At 38.9% G+C, this 19,575-nt stretch overlaps 1 long non-coding RNA gene across 1 annotated transcript; it reads right to left on the reverse strand.

Moving 5' to 3' along the window:
• Window positions 1-930: 930 nt before the first annotated feature.
• LOC113035813 (uncharacterized) lies at window positions 931-18,943 on the reverse strand. Its single transcript, XR_003274390.2, has 3 exons — window positions 17,956-18,943; window positions 17,121-17,191; window positions 931-1,379 (listed from the first exon to the last, which is right to left on the reverse strand). It is a non-coding gene; the product is annotated as an uncharacterized LOC113035813 (long non-coding RNA).
• Between the last annotated feature and the right edge of the window lie 632 nt (window positions 18,944-19,575).

Consider the following 19,575-nt stretch of genomic DNA (forward strand, 5'->3'; position numbering starts at 1 on the left):
CCCTAATATGAGCCATAAATCTTTATGGAATTTGGCTCATACCTTTTTGGATTCGGTAAAAACTGCAAAATTTCCTCGCAATTATTTTATTTCCTAAACTGTTATCTGCTTCAACTGACTGGTGATAAATCTTGATGGGCTTTTTTGCATGGGTAATTACACATGAATTACCCATTAAGATAAGAAATGTGCATTGTCCAGAGGATAGCTTGGAAATATCTTGGAAATTGACCTTTCTTTATCAGTTATTTAACCCAGAGGGAGTAGTCCCAGTTTCTCGTTAATCGTCCCCCCTCCACCATGAAGTTCTGTCCTGCGGTATTAACTGTCAGTATAGGCAATTTGTACACAAGATATCAGCCGCTGTGTTTATATTGCTTGTTTATCCAAGTAAACTGAACAGACCCATTTGTGGAAGAGCTAAGTTGGGTCATATCAGCTCAACTCAGAAGCCTTAAGGAAAGGTTATTGAGACTGGGTGAAGGTGATGACTCTGCAAGCCCCAGGTTGTCGAAATTATCCAGACAAAAGCGTATGCTCTGATAATAATTGTACCCAAAGAAACACATGCGTGTTGCTCTTACTGTTTCCCTTTTTCACTGTGGCAATTTTTTTCCACTGTTGTGGTTTATGTTACAGAAACATGTCTTTAACCTCAGCTGAGAATTTTGTACCTTAATGTTATAGTAGAAAAAGGGTCAATTTAAGAAAGGGGAAAGGTGGATTGAAATTAATTGTTCATATTTTACTAATATTCATTCATTTACTTGGAAATGGACTAGTATTTGTACAGAGTTCCCAATCTCAATCACCAATAAAAGCTTTAACTACAGTATTGTTAGAAAAGAAAGACTTCACAGGACTCTATACATGTGAAGTAGTCAGACTCGAACGTCAAGGAATGTGGTAGGGAAGCAGACTACGCAGACATTTCGGGTTTCCAGAGGTGAGCAATTTATTTACAGTGAACTCCATTTAATAAAACTTCCCCCCCCAAAGTAACTCAGTTAACAAAACTCAACGGTACATGGCTCTGGTAACACAGCTCACCTCTCCTCTCTCATCTGAATATGGCAGAGACTGGCAGCCCTTCAATTAGCCCAGCCAGTACCACTCACTTGAACTGAGGGATCTAAAACTTTACACAGATGATTAAAAAAGACAAAACCTCCTCACACGTCTAATTAGCACATTTACACAACTAAATGGCTCTATTAACAAAAAGAAAAAGATTCAACAAATCCCTTCAGAGGAAGCATTTCTATGGAAAAAGAAACCCCTCCACTTGGTTCGACCTGCTGATGTCATGTGTGATGTCATCAGGACTTAAAATGAGGAAATGCTAGGGGGCATTTTCCCACACCTGACCCTCATGAAGACTGAAAAGAAAGAACAAAGTAAGTATGAACAAATGACTTAATCTGTAACACAATAAAATTGCAGAATGTTTGTTTTGCCGGCCACAGAACGCTTACACAAACGAACCCGGGATAGTTAGTGCAGCAATGTTACTTGACAAATAGCAAATCATAGCAAATAAATAGAAACAGAATAATGTGCAAAAAAAGGTCAACACATATGGGACAAATGGAGAGCATTGCAACTGCTCAGCCACTTTGTCACAATACAGGCTTGTGAAAATGTAAATACACCTTTACTGCTTCCATGGGAAGCACCTAGCTGCAAGTAGCAGGTAGCCACTACTAGCTGCCTCTTGGTGTTGCTAATCAAATGCACTTGATTGACTGATCATAAGCAAGTGTCAGCACCTCTATAAAAAGAGTTTGGCAGTTTATTGGTCTGGAGCATTTAGGTTTGTTTCAACACACAGTTGTGGAAAGTTCATGACAGCACAATTAGAAATATTGAACAAGCATAGTGTGTTTGGAAGAGTTACCAGAAGAAGGTCTCTTCTCTCTGATAAGAAATCACCGGATTGGCTTAGGTTTGTAAAGTTGCATCTGAATAAACCACAAGACTCCTGGAACAATGTCCTTTGGACAGACCAGACCAAAGTAGAGATTTTGGGCCAGTAATACATAGCGCCACATCTGGCAAAAATCAGCACAAACACCTCATATTACCTGTCAAGCATGATGGTGGGGGCGATGATAGGCTTAATTTATAGCCAAAGGAATTTGGGACCTGGCAGTCATTGAGTTGACCATGAACCTCTCTATATACCAAAGTACTTTAGAGTCATCCATCCAATCCATCCAAGAGCTAAAAGTCAAAACCGGGTCATGCAACAGCATAATGATCCCAAGCACAACACCAAAAAATAAAAATCAAGGAGTTACCATGACCCAGTCAAAATTCATCAAAGTTCAACCCCACTGAAATACTGTGGCAAGACCTTAAGAGATGACTCCCTGCAAAACTTCAATAAACTGAAGTCCCTTTACCAAGAAGCGTGGACCAAAAGTCAACCACAACAATATGAGAGACTGATAAAGTCCAACAGAACTTCAAGGTATTGGTGATAAAGCTGGTTTGAAAAGCTGAAGCCACTGACTCACAGGGTGCACTCAGTTTTTCCAGGACTGCTTTGAGTTCTGTAAAAACAACTTTTTTTGATCTCATATGTGCCCAACAAACCAAGCACTCTCAGAGAACTCACCAGGCACCGGCAGAGTAAAGATTCAAACCCAGAACCAAGGTGCAGGCAAGACAGAGAACAAAACTTAATGTATCGGTAAGGTCATATAACCCCATATATGGTACCTTTTAAACTGTAAGAAGTATAAATATGTACTGTTTGGCGACGTGTGCCTTTTGGCCTTTTAGAACCTACACGTTGTAACCTTGAGGTGTAAGAATTAACCCTTGGGGATACACTCATGCTGACTGTACCTTTTAAGGTCATAAATTGAATTTCAGTGTACCCCTATTTCTGAGAGTGTAGAGATTTTCCTTCAGGTCCAGCTGCACCGTGCTCATCCCACACTTATTTTCCGTCTCCAGTGAAAATTTATTTTGGGGTGCTTTAAACACATCAAAGGTTCTCTGCTCTTCGGAAAACGTCTTAAATTTTGAAAGGAGACACCTATAGTATAGTTAAAAGCAGGAAAAAAATAAGAGACATTCAGGAATCTATGGAATGCTTTTCCAGTAAAGAAAATATGCAAAGAAAACAACATTTCTTTTGGGAAGAGACACTCGTTCAGGATCTGTTTGGATAGCCTGGACATGTGACATTGAAAAGATATGGCACACGTTGATATTACCGAGTGCAACCAGAGAGTGCAGGTCCCTGAACTCTCTGGTTACACTAGGCCCCCCTTTAAAAAAAAGAAAAGCTGTCAGTATATATCAAACTAGTTTTTCCTCATAAAAACATTATGCTCTTAGAATCCCCCTCTGCCGTTCTTGCATTTAAAAATATCTATAACGCAGCTGTGGCTTAGCTGGTATGTGTGTTGCTCGAGTTGAAGGTCATTACCCTGTACGAGTTTCCGTCGCATCCCCATAGACATGGACATTTTGTAGCATCAAGCAGCTGAATAAGTGTTCATCAAGAATAAAACCATAAATTCTTAAAGTACAAATGGCATAAAAATCACTTTTTTAAAAAAAAATAAAAAATTACACATCCAGTAGATTTAGAGCAATTCAGTCTGCAGCCCATTTGTACCCATGTTTCTAACTTTGTTCTGAATGTAAATCGTTATTTGCTCACATTTAGCTCTGTTTTGTGCTTCACCAATCCCTCTCCAGGGAATAACTGGCTCTTCAGTTGCTTAATGGTGCACTTTGTTCACCAGCTATTTCCAGACTGTACCTGTCTGCTGTTTGGTGCAGTGTTTTAGAACTTCTGCCATTTTCCTCTTTGGTTACCGGTAAAAAAAAAAAAAAGATTTAAAAAAACCTCTGTAGTTATTATTTTTGTATCTACTAACTCATAGTGCATATAAAAAAGGCCGATTACATCTGATTTCAACTTGTAAAACTTGCACTGCTGACCTCCCTGTGTATTCTTGTGCTGGAGTTATCCAGCCTTTACCTCTATAAAGACACAGGTTAGTGTAAAACTAACAAAAATCATAGTTTAAATGAAAAGAACTGCAAAAACAGACCCCAGGTTGAAGAATCCTGAACTTTAATTGATAATCTGATCACCTTTAAATAGTCAGGCCGTCAAGGCAGATGAGTTCTTCTGCTGAGCGAGAGAATCGGCGTGCGTAGTACGGCAAAAAAAGAAAAAAGCTTGTAAATGAAAAGGCTCACAATGAGGTTAAGAGTGCATCAGGAGATTATGAAGGTCGTGCTGTGTTGTGATATCCCCCAACAGTCAGCTGGAAGGACTCATCGCATAAAGTCTAAGAAGAGAGATGCTTTCCTTAGTAGACAGAGATATCGTTCCCAAGATTAGATGGGAAAAATTATTGGGTCACATACTTTTTGTTTTTGTAGCTACTTAAAAACCTCAGCTTCACAATACGAGTACACTGAGCTTGTCCTCACTCGCTAATGTGGAATTTCTGCTTTTTGTTATCTACATCTGCTCCAACAAACTGGAAAATATATGTTCTAGTTTGCTTACACGCTGAAACGCAACATGAACAGCAGAAACGTTTGCTTCAGGCGTTGTGATAATCTCAGAGTCTTTCAGGGGGACGTGCCAAGAAGGAAAAAGGACACGAATCTAAATAAACTTTGCATGGAAGTTTGTAAATAAGTCCCAAAATAAGGCCTAACAGATAGCTCTCTTGACACTGACCATGGCCAAACCTCTGTGAGGAGGGAGATATTTTGATCCTGAGAATCGTTGTGTACCGTGAAATCCTCCGGTGGCAAAGAGAACCAGGGACTTTCTGTAGCTGATCGAAAAATAGGTCTGGACCCATTCAAAGTCACTGAGAACCCAGTGGATTATCAGCATTCGCTGAATTCCAAATTGTGAGACATGCACTTAAGCCTCCAAGTCCAGCTCCCACTGGAAACTAATTTCAGGTGCTTTTACTCGCCAGTGATCAAGAAAAGATATCAAAACCACTTCTGCTTACTGTCATTCATCACTTTGGTGATTTATGGCTCATCCCAGGAGTAAGGTCTGAAGGAAAATACTTGGGGATCCGCAAAACTTTTCTTTATCCTCTATTCATGAGAGGGTCTTACATTAATATCTGCTCATAGAAATCAATGTGCTTTCCCTGTGAGGATATTATCAGTTATGTAGCCCAATAAAAACAAATCTCAGCTGGGTTTTTGGATGTCATGAAACTGTGAGCGCAGATGCTTGGAGCATATAAATATTTAGGAAAAGCTCAGATTCTTCAATGTTGGGAACACATGGTTGCAGTTACGCTGGGAGAGATACTAAACATGCACAATGACAAATGTGTTTGTATATGTATGTTTTATTTATTTTAACTTGAGTGCATCTACTGCATGTGTGTGGCATGTGCATGTCTACAGGACGTGTGGGTACGACTGGACACTGTGTCTCCAGGAAGTTGCCACATCCAGCCGAGAAATATTCCAGAGCTTCCGCGACAGAAAAATGCCGTTTTTCAAATTGAGGTTTTTTGGACGCATTAAACAAACCACATACGAGGTGTGAGTTTTAGCGGTGCTGCTCGATTGATTTTGTTACCTTTGGACGGAACTGTTCTTGGACGTGCCTTTGTATTTACTGCACGACTGTAAGATCGGAATTTTACTGCTGGAAAATGTACTTTTTAAAAATGCAAATATCTTTTAATGAATGGATGTTAAAGCAACGTGCTGTTCTAATTTAGTTTGCTCAGTTTTTAACACAACATAGATCTAATTATACTTAATAATTTCTCAGCTAACCCTATTTAATTGTAGAATTAATTTAATTTTCAGAAGACTGAGATATTCTGTTTGTCCTTCAGTCCTTAGAAGTATCTTATATCAGGAACACTAGCTGAAAGGATGTCTATTTAAAGCCCCACTGAGCTTTTGATGCAGAAAAAAAGCATACAATGCCATTTACTTCACCAGAACCTAATAAAGAATACAGTCAGGCTTTCAGATAGGGTCTCTTTTTATTTCATCCTCCTTTGTCATTCTGTCTTCTTTTAAGTCAAACCTTTTTGGTAAATATTTTTTTTTTTTTTTTTTATTGGAATGAAAATATGCCATTCAATTTTAGCTCAGTTAATGCATCAATGGCCTGCATGATACTAATTTCAAGGGACATTGGTTCTTTTGGTGAGCTGCAGTGTAAAAGCTCAATAAGTTGGGATTCATTTCCACTGACAGCGTGTTAGCGATGACTTTTATATGTAGCTACATCAAATAAAAACGGAGGTTATGGTCACATGACGGCAAGTCATAGTTGTCTTTTCCTTTTAATGATACATCTGCATTAACTTGCTCTTAAGAGACATTTATTTGTCAGGCAGGTTTGTGAAGTTGCCTTTATATATATATATATATATATATAGATATGTGTATATCATGATATGTGTATATCATGATATGTGTATATCATGATATGTGTATATCATGATATGTGTATATCATCATGATATGTGTATATCATCATGATATGTGTATATCATGATATATATGTATATCATGATATGTGTATATCATGATATATATGTATATGTGTATATCATGATATACATATATATGTGTATATCATGATATACATATATATATATATATCATGATATACATATATATATATATCATGATATACATATATATATATATCATGATATACATATATATATATATATATATATATATATATATATATATATATATATATATATATATATATATATATATATATATATATATATATATATCATGATATATATGTATATATATATATCATGATATATATATATATATATATATATATATCATGATATATATGTATATATATATATCATGATATATATGTATATATATATATCATGATATATATGTATATATATATATCATGATATATATGTATATATATATATCATGATATATATGTATATATATATATCATGATATATATGTATATATATATATCATGATATATATGTATATATATATATCATGATATATATGTATATATATATATCATGATATATATGTATATATATATATCATGATATATATATATATATATATCATGATATATATATATATATATATCATGATATATATGTATATATATATATCATGATATATATATATGTGTATATATATATCATGATATATATATATATATATATCATGATATATATATATATATATATCATGATATATATATATATATATATATATATATATATCATGATATATATATATATATATATATGTATATATATATATGTATATATATATATGTGTATATATATATATATATATATATATATATATATATATGTATATCATGATATATATATGTATATCATGATATATATATGTATATCATGATATATATATAGATATATATATATATATTTATTAGGGGTGCAACGATACTCGTATCGAAATTGAACCGTTCGATACAGTGCTTTCGGTTCGGTACGCATATGTATCGAACAATACAACATTTGTAATTTATTTTATCAACTTTCCTTCTGACGATGCTGTCTGTGTTGAGCGCTCAGTGAATCTGCGTTCGACTACTCCGCCTAGGCTGCACTGTCGAGCGCAGATCCACTGAGCACTCAACACAGACAGCATAGTCAGAAGGAAGAGCGCAGGGCAAGCTAGCAAGACAGAAGTTAAGCTCTCCTTGCAACATGGACCTCCCCCACCCTCATTCAGATCTGGCGTTTGGAATTATTTTGGTTTTCATGTGACGTATGACCCTGAAGGTAATCGAGTCATGGACTAAAGTAAAACAGTATGTTGGATGTGCCATGCAATGCTCAATTACATGGGTGGGAACTAGTGTGTTAGCGCAGTTAGCTCGTTAACGTGTTGGCCGTCTAGCCCCATGCACGGGCGATCGGCGGTAGCTCGTTAACGGAGATTTGCCGTGTTGTGGCGTTAAGGTCATTTCAAAGAGATTAACCTGAAAGCACTAGTGGGAACACAACGAATATGACTGCACATTTACGCCGACATCATCCTAGTGCAAAGACAAGTGGAAGCAGACAAAAACAACAAGCATGCTACTAACTTTAGCCGAGTCATTTAGACAGCTGTTAGCACATGATTCTCCTTATGCTGCTGAGAATATAGCCCAGAAGAAGCGGATAGTATAGCTTTTATTTTGGAAAGAGACATTTCTCTGTAATAAACTCTCTTTTCCAAAGATGAGTGATTCCTCAATCAGATACAGGGCTTGCAATATCGCTAGCCCGACGTCCTGGGGCTAGCGATTTTTTCAGTCGGGCTACCAAAATCTATCTCTTCCCTGCCCGTCGGGCTATTGTAGGAAGGAAAAATATATGTCAATGCTTTTGCATTCTTTCAGAAATGTAGCTGGGTAATTATGTCATTGGCATCAGTGAGCCACTGTCAATATGTGACATATTGAAATCGCGTTTGAATTTGCGCTTGTTTTTTTGCTTTCACTTTGCAATCGTGCGAACTGTGTATAGAGAGCGACAGCACTGATCTTTGAGTGATGATAATTTGTGCACCAATTCCTCTGACATCATCTTATTAATCGTTAGCTTACTATGCAAACATGACAAGTGAAATCTCCCGCAGCAAGCTTAAACATGTGAGAGGTTGATCGCGCAGAGAATCGCTGAGCATTATGTGAGTGCGTGTGTAAAAGCAGCAGGATATATATTTCAGTTCTGCTGAGCCAAATGAGACAGGTCAGGGTGAAGAAGTGACAGCCAAAGAAAAGCTTACCACAAAACGGAGAAGTTATGACAAATCAGACTATAAGGCAAAAAGAAAGTGCAGCTTTATGGTTTCATGGACAAAAGAATTTCTGTGGCTGCAATATGACGAGCTAAATAACCAGGGCTGCACATAAGTGGTCCGCAGGTGCGCATTCGCTGTCAAAATAAAAAACACGCACAAGAGTTAGGGTTAAATTTAAAAACTGTACTTTTGAGTTAAAATATATATTTATAATTTTAATAAATGACAAATTAAAAAGGCATGAACATTTTTTAGTATCGAAAAAATATCGAACCGTGACACCAAAGTATCGAACCGAACCGAACCGTGAATTTTGTGTATCATTGCACCCCTAAAAATAAATAAATAAATAAATTAAAAAAAAAAAAAAAAAAAAATTATATATATATATATATATATATATATATATATATATATATATATACACACACACACACACACACCGTATTTTCACGACCATAAGGCGCACTTAAAAGTCTTAGATTTTCTTCAAAAAGTACGGCGCGCCCTTTAGCGCAGTGCGCCCTGTGTGTTGTAATGAGGACGTAGTAGAGAACACAATGAGAACGCTAAAGGGTGAAGTGTGGCCGAGTTGGAGAAAAGACTCGAGCGGTGGATCATCGAGCAAAGAACGAGCGGGAGAAGCGTTTCGACGGTCACCATTCGGCTAAAAGCAGTTTCACTTTCACTTTTTATGAAACGGTGCCATTTTTCCATCCGGACCAGGACTACGGTAGCGCAGCAACTTCCAGCGGATTATAAGGAAAAGCTGGCCATCTTCCACTCCTACTGCAGCAAACACATCGGCGACAAAAACATCCAGCCCAGCCACATCACTAACATGGACGAGGTCCCGCTCACTTTTGACATCCCGGTGAGTCACACTGTGGAGAAGAAGGGGACCAGCACGGTAGCGATACGCACAACGGGGTATGAAAAGTCTTCTTTCACTGTTGTGCTTGGCTGCCATGCTAATGGACAGAAACTGCCGCCTATGGTGATTTTTAAGCGAAAGACTTTGCCTAAAGAGAAGTTTCCAGCAGGAATCATCATTAAGGCAAATGAAAAGGGCTGGATGGATGAGGAAATGATGAAAGAGTGGCTGAGGGAGGTGTATGTAAGGAGACCAGGTGGTTTTTTTCCACGCATCACCATCGCTCTTAATCTGTGACTCTATGCGTGCCCATCTCACAGCCGATGTGAAAAAACTAGTGAAACAAATGCACTGTGAGCTTGCTGTCATTCCGGGAGGCCTGACAAAGGAGCTCCAACCGCTGGACATCGGTGTGAACCGCCCGTTCAAAGTAAGGCTGCGAGCGGCCTGGGAGCGATGGATGACCGATGGAGACCACAGTTTCACCAAGAGTGGAAGGCAGCGCCGGGCGAGTTACGCCACAATTTGCCAATGGATTGTAGATGCTTGGGCTAACATGTCTGCTGGCACTGTTGTTCGAGCTTTCGCAAAAGCCGGCATCATTTCCGAGGAGCCGCACGGCACGGAAAGTGACTCTGACAGTGAAGAAAGTGAACCTGGCATGTTTGATGGAGATTTAGCGCAGCTGTTCAATTCAGACACAGAGGATGAGGACTTCGATGGGTTTGATTGATGATAAAAATGTGAGTACCAAACTCAGTTTTGCTCCTGCTTTATTTTTAAATACGCACACTTGTATGCTTGTGTGTTGTTGATGATGACGATTACCGGCAATAGAAATGTGAGTAAGGTACTGAACTCAGGTTTGCTCCCGCTTTATTTTTAAATACGCATACGGTACTTGTATGCGCCCTATGATCCAGTGCACCTTATGTGTGTGTTAAATACAGTAATGGCACACATAACTGAGACTGCGCCTTTTAGTACAGTGCGTCTTATGGTCGTGAAAATACGGTATATATTTTTTTAAAAGGACTGAAAGTGTACACTCACTGTGAATTGTGTATACCTTCCTATTACCAGGTCTGACCCCCTTTTGCCTTGAGAACTGCCTTCATTTGGGATGGCATTGATTCTACTGGGAACATTCCTCAGACTATTTTGCTCATTTTGCATGACAGTTGCAACGGATTTGTTGGCTCAGCATCCATATGAATATTTCATTCCACCACATCCCAAATCTGCTCTATTCATCCGAGATCTGGTGAGAGTGACGGTGAACTTGCGGTCATGTTCAGAAAACCAGTCTGGTAATTTTTGTTTCTTAACATGGCATACTATCTTGGAGCCATTAGAAGACGGATGGACATGGTCAGCAACAATGCTTGAGTAGAATGTGGCATTTAAACCATGCCCAATTAGTATTAACATGATCCCCACATCACTACACCGTGGACAGCCTGAACCATTGATGCAAAGCAGGATGGATCCATACTTTCATGTTGTTTATGCCAAATTCTTACCCTACTATCGAGGGTGGTAGGGTCAGAAATCGAGATTTTTATCAGACCAGGCAAAATTTTTCCAATCTTCTGTTGTGCAGCTTTGGTGAGCAGTGAAAACTGTAGCTCAGTTTTCCGTTCTGAGCTAACAGACATGGCATCCGGTGTCGTCTCCTGCTGCTGTAGCCCATCTGCTTCAAGATTTGATATGCAGTGCAGTCAGAGCTGCTCTTCTGCAGTCCTTACTATTGCCTTCTTATCAGTTCAAAACAGTGTAGCCATTGTCCTCTGACCTGGCATCAACAAGGCATTTTCACCCAGATAACTACTGGCATGAATATGGCTAAATGCATTAAAATGCTGCCATGTGATTAGCTGATTAGATATTTGCATTTAAACAGAAACTTAATAAAGTGGCCAGTGAGTGTATCGTAACCATTTCTTCATGTCCTTGCTATTGCGAGCTAAAACACAACCCGAAAGAACTCATTACTCTACACAGAAACAAACTTTGAACAGCTTCAGTTCAACAGCCTCTTTTTCTATAGCGACGCAAACCTCTTCCTACAAGGGGTACAGTATGAAAGCCTTTTTTTTAAAGGCATTTTGACAAGTTACAATGTAAACCGTTTCACTGTCAGGGGGCTGCTATATGCCACTGTCACACTGTCAAGGCTGTGACACTCGAATCAAGCAGAGCCATCACACATTTTATTAGTAACACCTGTTCTTTTCCTACCACGACCAGTCAAGTGTCAGCTGGGAGAAAGGCCTACACTAACAGTGCAATTTCACATTAGACTCACTTGAATGTTTTCTCAGATAATAAAGACCACCTGCTTTTAAGGACCTTGGCTGTTATTCATCTCCACAGACACACACAGACAGACACATGAACAGGGAGGCTGTAAATTAAAAATGAGTAAATGATTACAGGAACAAAATGAAGGTGGTGTCCAAAGATGTTCCTGAATGGTTTAACGATTATGACCAGGACCCAAACTAACTGAAAACCTGAGAGAGATTTTTACTCAAACCATTACACAAATGTCAAATGAGAGAACTTATTGAGACACTCCTAACCATCCCTGCAACAAAGTACAGTTACTTTGACATTGTTATGTTGTTGACCAACACCTTTCCACTGCAAGTTGGTCTTCAGTGCAGTTTGTCAGCTATCTAAACTGGTTATGAAATCCCCGAATTACACACAGTTGGAAGTATTTATTCCATATCACTGACTATAATTAGTGAGTGATTTTAAAGATCTCTAAAAGAGACAAGCCTTGTAAACGTATTTCAAATATATAAACGTTTGTTCATATCTAATCTGGCACTCTGCAATTGGTCAACATTAGTAGGAGGGAGTAAACTTAATTACCATGCTCAAAATCTACAGGGATCTGCTATTCTAGACCAAAGTGTAGTGATGTAGTGGTTGTAATTTTAGTGTCAGTGTTAGCCAGCAGTAATTGCTTGCAGACCACAGTCCCCGTGGTTGACTGAACTCAGCAGGCCCATGGCAGCTGCTGCACTGCAGCTCGTTTTGTTTGTTTTTTTTTTCCTTTCTCTGCTTGTCTCAGTTAAGTCTGAAAAATGTTTGCCGACTCGGTTGCAATGAGCAATGTTCTTGGCCATGACAATTCAGGGGAGGATCGCATCATTCTGAAATTTTTAGGACAATCTTAACTTTTCTATGATTTATTTCATGTGATCCACAACAAGAAGCGCCTTTACAGATATATTTTACAGCACCCTTTCAACTTCACTGACTACTGCTGAAAAATACAACCTTGAGGGATATACAAGTTTGGATTCCCTCAGGACCAAGAGATGCTGGAACAGCATCCGGCCTCAAAAATTACGGAAATTCTTATGCTGCTAAAACATCTGTGGATATGACATGAAGTTGATATTTTAACAGCTTGAAGAGGTCGGCTGGACTGATGATCCGTGTGTTCAGAATGTGTTCCCTACTGCTTGAAAGTGCATGCACATGCACAACAATGTGATCTTATCCACTTATAGAAGGGGGCATTATTGGGCCAGTAAAAGGTGCTCTTTGGCTTTCTGTTCATGTGAAAACATTAAATTAAGAGAGGTTATTGTATCCTTGATGCTCCAGGTAAGTCTTTAATGCCACAAATATATTTTGTCTTAACAAGAAGGTCAATCTGGAGCACTTTGTCGTTAACAGCTACACGAGTGCAAAGGTTCTTGGGCACAAATGTGCTGTGGGGAGCTAAAGTTGAAATTCACCTGCCGAGTTTGAATGCCCAGAGGGACAGAAATCACATTATCTGGGTATGTGTTTACATCTTTAACAGTGGTCCATAGCCCAGGGGCATTTGACCACTTGCCCTAAAGGGTAGACCAAGCATGTACATGGACAGTCTGGTATGCATAAGGCCATATAAACAGCTTCTGTTCTCATTTGTGGCTTCCTGTTTCTCCCCGTCTTCCTCCGGAGTCCCAGCAAGAGGCCGCAGTGATCAGCTTCCCATGTGAAAACTTGACTGGGTCTGCCAAAAAGGCCATGGCTTTCCTTGACCATCTAGTGCTAACAGTTTGCCACATACTTGTGGACTAGAAGCCCACAAGTCTCTGCCTTCACTGTAGTGGTTTAACCATTTGGATTAGTGACTATTTAATATGCAGACGAGACACAAATTTCCTGTTTGAGTTTCTTTGGAGGAAATTATGGACACCAGTGGACTCTATTCTTTGGCCCTTCTTGTAATGGTTAATGTGTTAACATGTTGAAGTTAATTTGTGAGATTTCTGTGAGTGATTAAAACACCAGCCTTTTTTACTACAGAAAGCACTGCAGCCAGGAAGCTTTCCAGAAGATTCCTCAGAGGAGCAGGTGAGAACACAAATATCCCAACTCATTGAGTGGACATTAAGCAGTCTTTATGTTGCCAGTCCCCCAGGAAGAAGTCTGTGTGATGTACAATTGATCCCATGTAAGAATAGTACAGGAACTGTCCAGAGAATTCACAGTGACCAAGTGGGCGTCATGACTCCGGCCGTCTGCACGGTCTGCTTCAGCAGGGAGAACACATCTGATGCACGATCTCCCGCTGTGTGCAACATGTGACAAAGGGCAACTGGGGACAGAGCTAAGCTCTGATTCTCCTAAGGCTGCACGCCAGTGCCCGAGCTCTCGCTCAGAGTAAGCAAGTCTAGCAAAAAAATGCTGAATAAACAAAACTTATTTTAACCTTTTAATGAGGAATGATTAGAAATTTATAATGCCTTATTAGAAAATCAAAGTGCCATTTACTCGTCTTTATTTCATTATCACTTATGACTGAGAAACTAGCAGAACAGCAGGGATTTTAAGCCCTATACAATTCCCTTTTTTGTACTTTGGTGGTTTAAATGAATTAGGGCATTCACAGCTGACCGTCTTTGACTCCTGCGTGGAAGTGCCCTTAAAGCATCAACATTAGCTGTGTGAAATCAGGACAGAGTCCAGCAGGAGGCTTTTTTTGTCTTCTTTCCTGTACTCTCCTCATTTAGTCCAACAATGCAAGGTCACTCAAGGCCCTGAATGGACATAGGGGGTGATTAATGTGGGCCTTAAAACCACAGTCACATTCACCCTGTGTAAACAGTCTGACCATAGAGAATGCAGCACTGACCCATCACATCCATGTTGCAGCAGTCAGGAAGGAAAGCATACATAATGCCATTTATCGCTAATTTCTTCCACGTTCTGTATACAACACTACTGTGTTACAGTTTAACTAATGGAAAGGAGAATCAAGTGCTTTGTGAGTTTCTCATTGAAACTGGCTGTGGATCAGAGGAAACATGATTCTGTGATAACTGTTTTGATTCAAAGCAGGATGGTATGCGTGTAATGGCTTCTGCTGTTCAATTTAAAAGATGCTTAAAATAATATGGAACATGCTCAAATCTCTCATATATAGAAAAAAACATTTTCTCACAGTTTATTGCTCACAGGAGACGACAGGAACCTCTATAAAGATGAAACGGAATTCAAAACCCACATCAAATCCCACTGTTCAGTAAAGCCTCAAAAAGTAACTTGTGTGGATGGCTTTTGTATTTAAAACTCCTGCTGCTTTTATCTTAACTATGACTTATTGAGAGTGATGGAGAGCATATTTCACATCAGTGTTGCATCTTGTCTTTCATTAAAGTCATTTAGCTTTTGTGAATGCATAAAAACGCCTTTCTAAATCTGCTTGTTATAGTTTACCTGCAGCACAATTTCATTGTTTTTAACTGTAACTACAGCCCACTAGACCTGAAGTCAGAGATAAACTTAAACTAGTGTGGTCTGCCATGAATGTGATAGGGAAGACTGCAGTATTGTATTAATTGAGCAGACTTGTATTAATTGAGCAAATATATTCTTAGGGCAATTTAGCTATAAAATATGCAACTTGGGACAGAAGTTTAATAAAGTATTGTAGCTTCTCCCCAGACGCCTTAACGCCCACTAACATCCTGGGCCATCTGACCTCAGGAATTCGCATGATAAGGTGGGGCCAGGTTTCACAATGAGCTCACCCGACACTCTGGCTGATTGGGACTCACACCCAGTTTCACACCTTGGCTCAGGCGATTAGAGGATCAACAGGGGGTCCTTTTGTCCCTCTGTGGGGGGTCACTCCCACTAGGTTTAAATCTGGGACTCCCCACCATTTGACCTTAGAACTGAAGAAGCTTCTTGGATGAGAGGTGAAACATCTTCAAGCAACTTAAAGAAGTCCAGACGCTTTTCTTTGCAAGCTCCTTTGACTACGATGACCTGGATGACTGAGCACCTTCACAGACATATTGTAGCTAGTTAGCACATATTTACCAAGTCAAATAACCTGTTTTTATTATAAAGGTGTCAGCTATGGATTAACTGTCAAGCTGCAAGTGTGGCTGGCAAGGTAGGACCCAAATGCAGGACTTCAAAAGCCCAAGGTAAAACTCTGCTTTAAAAACTAAACAGCTTTCTTGCTGAGCTCTCACAGAATACAAGAAAAACAGGTCAGGAGTAAACGATATGATTATAATGCATCACAGGAAACCCACACGAGGAAGGTATTAAAACCCGATTCTTTCATCCCCATAATAGAACAGAGAAAACCCAACTCAGAGTGGTCAAAACATTTTATATTTAATTCAATCATCTTCCGGAAGAGAGAGCCCTGCACAGCCCAACGCCAGTTGTAGGATCTCTAACATTAGAATCATAAAATGTGTCTTATATAGGTGTTATTTTGTTGCTTTACATGTCTTTGCAGCGTCTTTCACCAGATTCTAACCTACTTCATGAAGCGTCCACCTGGAATATGACCCGCTCTATGGCAGCGTCTTTCACCAGATTCTGACCTTCTTTAAAATCAATTTTACCAATTTTACCAGTAACTACTGGACCACAACTGATTCGATTTTCTAAAATTCTAAATCAATTTAAAAGCGTTGACCAACCCAAGGTTTATTCCTCAGCATTCTCACGCCCGAAATCCGGTTTTCTACTGACCAAATAAGGGCATACAGAAATGATCCTTGGATCATTAACTATTTTTAACCAAGGTCCCAAGTCTTGGCAGGTGTCACCTGGGATAATCCTCACACCGGAGGGTCCTTTTACACGTCTGTAAAAGGGACGAGGTTCCCACCTCTGAACTTTGCACTTAACCAAAATGACCAATCACCTATATATTCTCAAACACTTATTATTCTCTTTGTCTTTTACCATGAAATAACCTGTAACCTTTAAATCAGTACTGTCATTCTCAACGTTTCATTATCATTACTTCAAAGCTTTACTTTATTCTAAAGAATTTAGTTCTACCATTACTGAGCCAATTTAATAGTTAAGATCGTCAGCTCAGCAAACAGATAATTTAGAATTCATCCAATATGCACAAATTTGCTTTTTCTTTGAACAGGTTTGTGCCTACCTTTAAATCTTTTTAGACCGGTCTCCTGTTCGCCTCATATCAGATCCAACCTTCGGCCACATTTGTTCTCCCTGTTGCAAAGGGAACCGGGCAGAAACCCCAAATATTAAAACCCGATTCTTTGATCCCCATAATAGAACAGAGAAAACCCGACTCAGAGTCGTCAAAACATTTTATATTTAATTCAATCATCTTCTGGAAGAGAGAGAGCCCTGCACAGCCCAAAGCCAGTTGCAGGATCTCTAACATTAGAATCATAAAATGTGCTTCATATAGGTGTTATTTTGGTACTTTACATGTCACACAGATTCAACAACTCTTTTTATGGTACAAGTTCCTCTTTTCTGTCTGACGTCCCGTATTTATTAATATGCTTGTATAGCTCTACACTAACTTCCTGTTTTTCAGTATGGCTGAGCACTTGGTTTGTGAGTCAAAAGTGGCCTTGCTTTACAAATCTTCATTACTAAAGTACATAAAACAATATAATCAGAAAATAAGCACAAAGAATATATTAATTACATGACAAAGGACACAGATATGAGGGAGGATGTAAGAAAGTACAAAAGCCAAATGAGGGTTTAAATACAAGGGCAGTGTGGAGACACCTGGGGAACATGGCCAAATGAAACTGAACATAGTCTCTCATCCTATGTGCATTATCAGAATAAAATAGGAAATCACTAAGACTGAGAAGAACACATAGGAACCTGAAACAGACAGAAGACAAACAGAGACCAGACTAGAGGAACAGAATGGAAACACAAAAAGAAAGAACGAACCTGTAGAACAGGAGCACATAAATGATAACTCCAAAGGTTTCTTATTTCTTTACCTTAAACTAGTTGGGCTGGGACGAAGAGGATCCTGTCCCTGAAAGGTAAGGTGTGGTTACCACACACACGCACACAAATAGAGAGAACAAATCTGCAGCAACTGCGTGATGCCATCATGTCCATGTGGACATGAGGAATGTTTCCAGGGCCTTGTCGAACACTTTGAAGAATTAACCCTCTGGGGTCGCCGGACGCGCCGGCGCGTCAAAATCACATGACCAATTTAAGACGACACAGCTACAAGATGCAGTAAGTCAGAGTCTCCATTTCACCTTGGGTCGAAAGTGCAGACTTCAAACTATATACCAGTTTTTGAATTGTGTCGATGGGCCACGTAAAACCAGAGTTATGATAAAAAATACACGTGATGTTTTTTTTCTGAACAAAATAGTGGCGTTTACAGCAGGAAGAACGGTAAAAACGGCGTTTTCTACAGACAGCGCTAGCAAACACTCTCCACTTGCGAGTGAAAAAAGAAAAAGAAAAACACCCCATCCCTATTGGTGTTAGAGTTTACCATGTCAGCCAATCAAAAAAATGATATGGCAACATGTGACATTTAGTTGTTTAGGGAGAAGGGGAAGTTTTTAGGAGTGACACCCGTGACAGAAAGCGGGCGAGCGAAAGACAGAGAGAGAGAGAGTTTTCATATGTGAGACATTAGTGACGTTTAGCGTGTTTGGAGGCTGTAGTTAGTGTGTTGTGTAGTTATTGTTTTGTATTGTGTGTCAGTTATACTGCTGAATTTCACATTTGCTCTAAAAAAGCCGTCAAAGGCAGATTCCAGTGTAAATGCTGTTCCCACATGGAAAACTGGACTCATGCACCTCCTGCTGTCAGACCTGCAGGGTTTAGGCCTGTGGTGTTCTCCTCTGTGTTATACTGAAGACAAACTACATTTTTTGGACTGGCACAAATAATTTGTGTGCCTTCTTATTTGATGCAGCACACCTGATTGTTCTGTAAATAGACTTAAATGGTTATATAAAAAAACGCCTGAGGCCTTGGCTACATTTTTAGGTAAATAGTACCATATAACTTTGTTGTTTGCAAAACTTGTGCATAATTTTTTAGAAATGTACAATTTCAATTTGCATTTCAAGTTATGAAAATGATTCGTTAAACATGTTTGTGGGTTTTACAGTAAAAAATATAACTTTTTTCTACTTGGATTTTGAATTTTTTGTCTGAATTTAGATCAGCTGTGCTAATATAGTATACCAAAATGAAAAAATAACTCAAATTTCAGATATTTGAGGTTGTGCTGAAAATAATGATACCAAATAAGGCAAGAAAAAACATATTTTAAAGGTGAAATATAGAGGTAAAATCAAAAGTAGTCAAAAACGGCCAATTATACCCTGGACCCCAGAGGGTTAAGGTAGTTCTGAAGGGAAAGGGGGCTCCAATGCTGTACTGTATACCCAATATAGTACCCAACATAGCCACTAAGAGTGCTGTTTTTGTATCTCACAAGCTTATCTGATGGGATTGTGGGTACTGCATACCCAACCATCCTAATTTGATTAGTTAATTATGTGTCTTGTCACATTGTATCCACACAATTAAAACCCAGTTCTGGGTTCTTAATTCTAACTTTTTATCTCTTTGCAAATTAG

The sequence above is a fragment of the Astatotilapia calliptera genome, chromosome 2, assembly GCF_964374335.1.
Source record: "Astatotilapia calliptera chromosome 2, fAstCal68.1, whole genome shotgun sequence".
NCBI lineage: Eukaryota > Metazoa > Chordata > Actinopteri > Cichliformes > Cichlidae > Astatotilapia > Astatotilapia calliptera.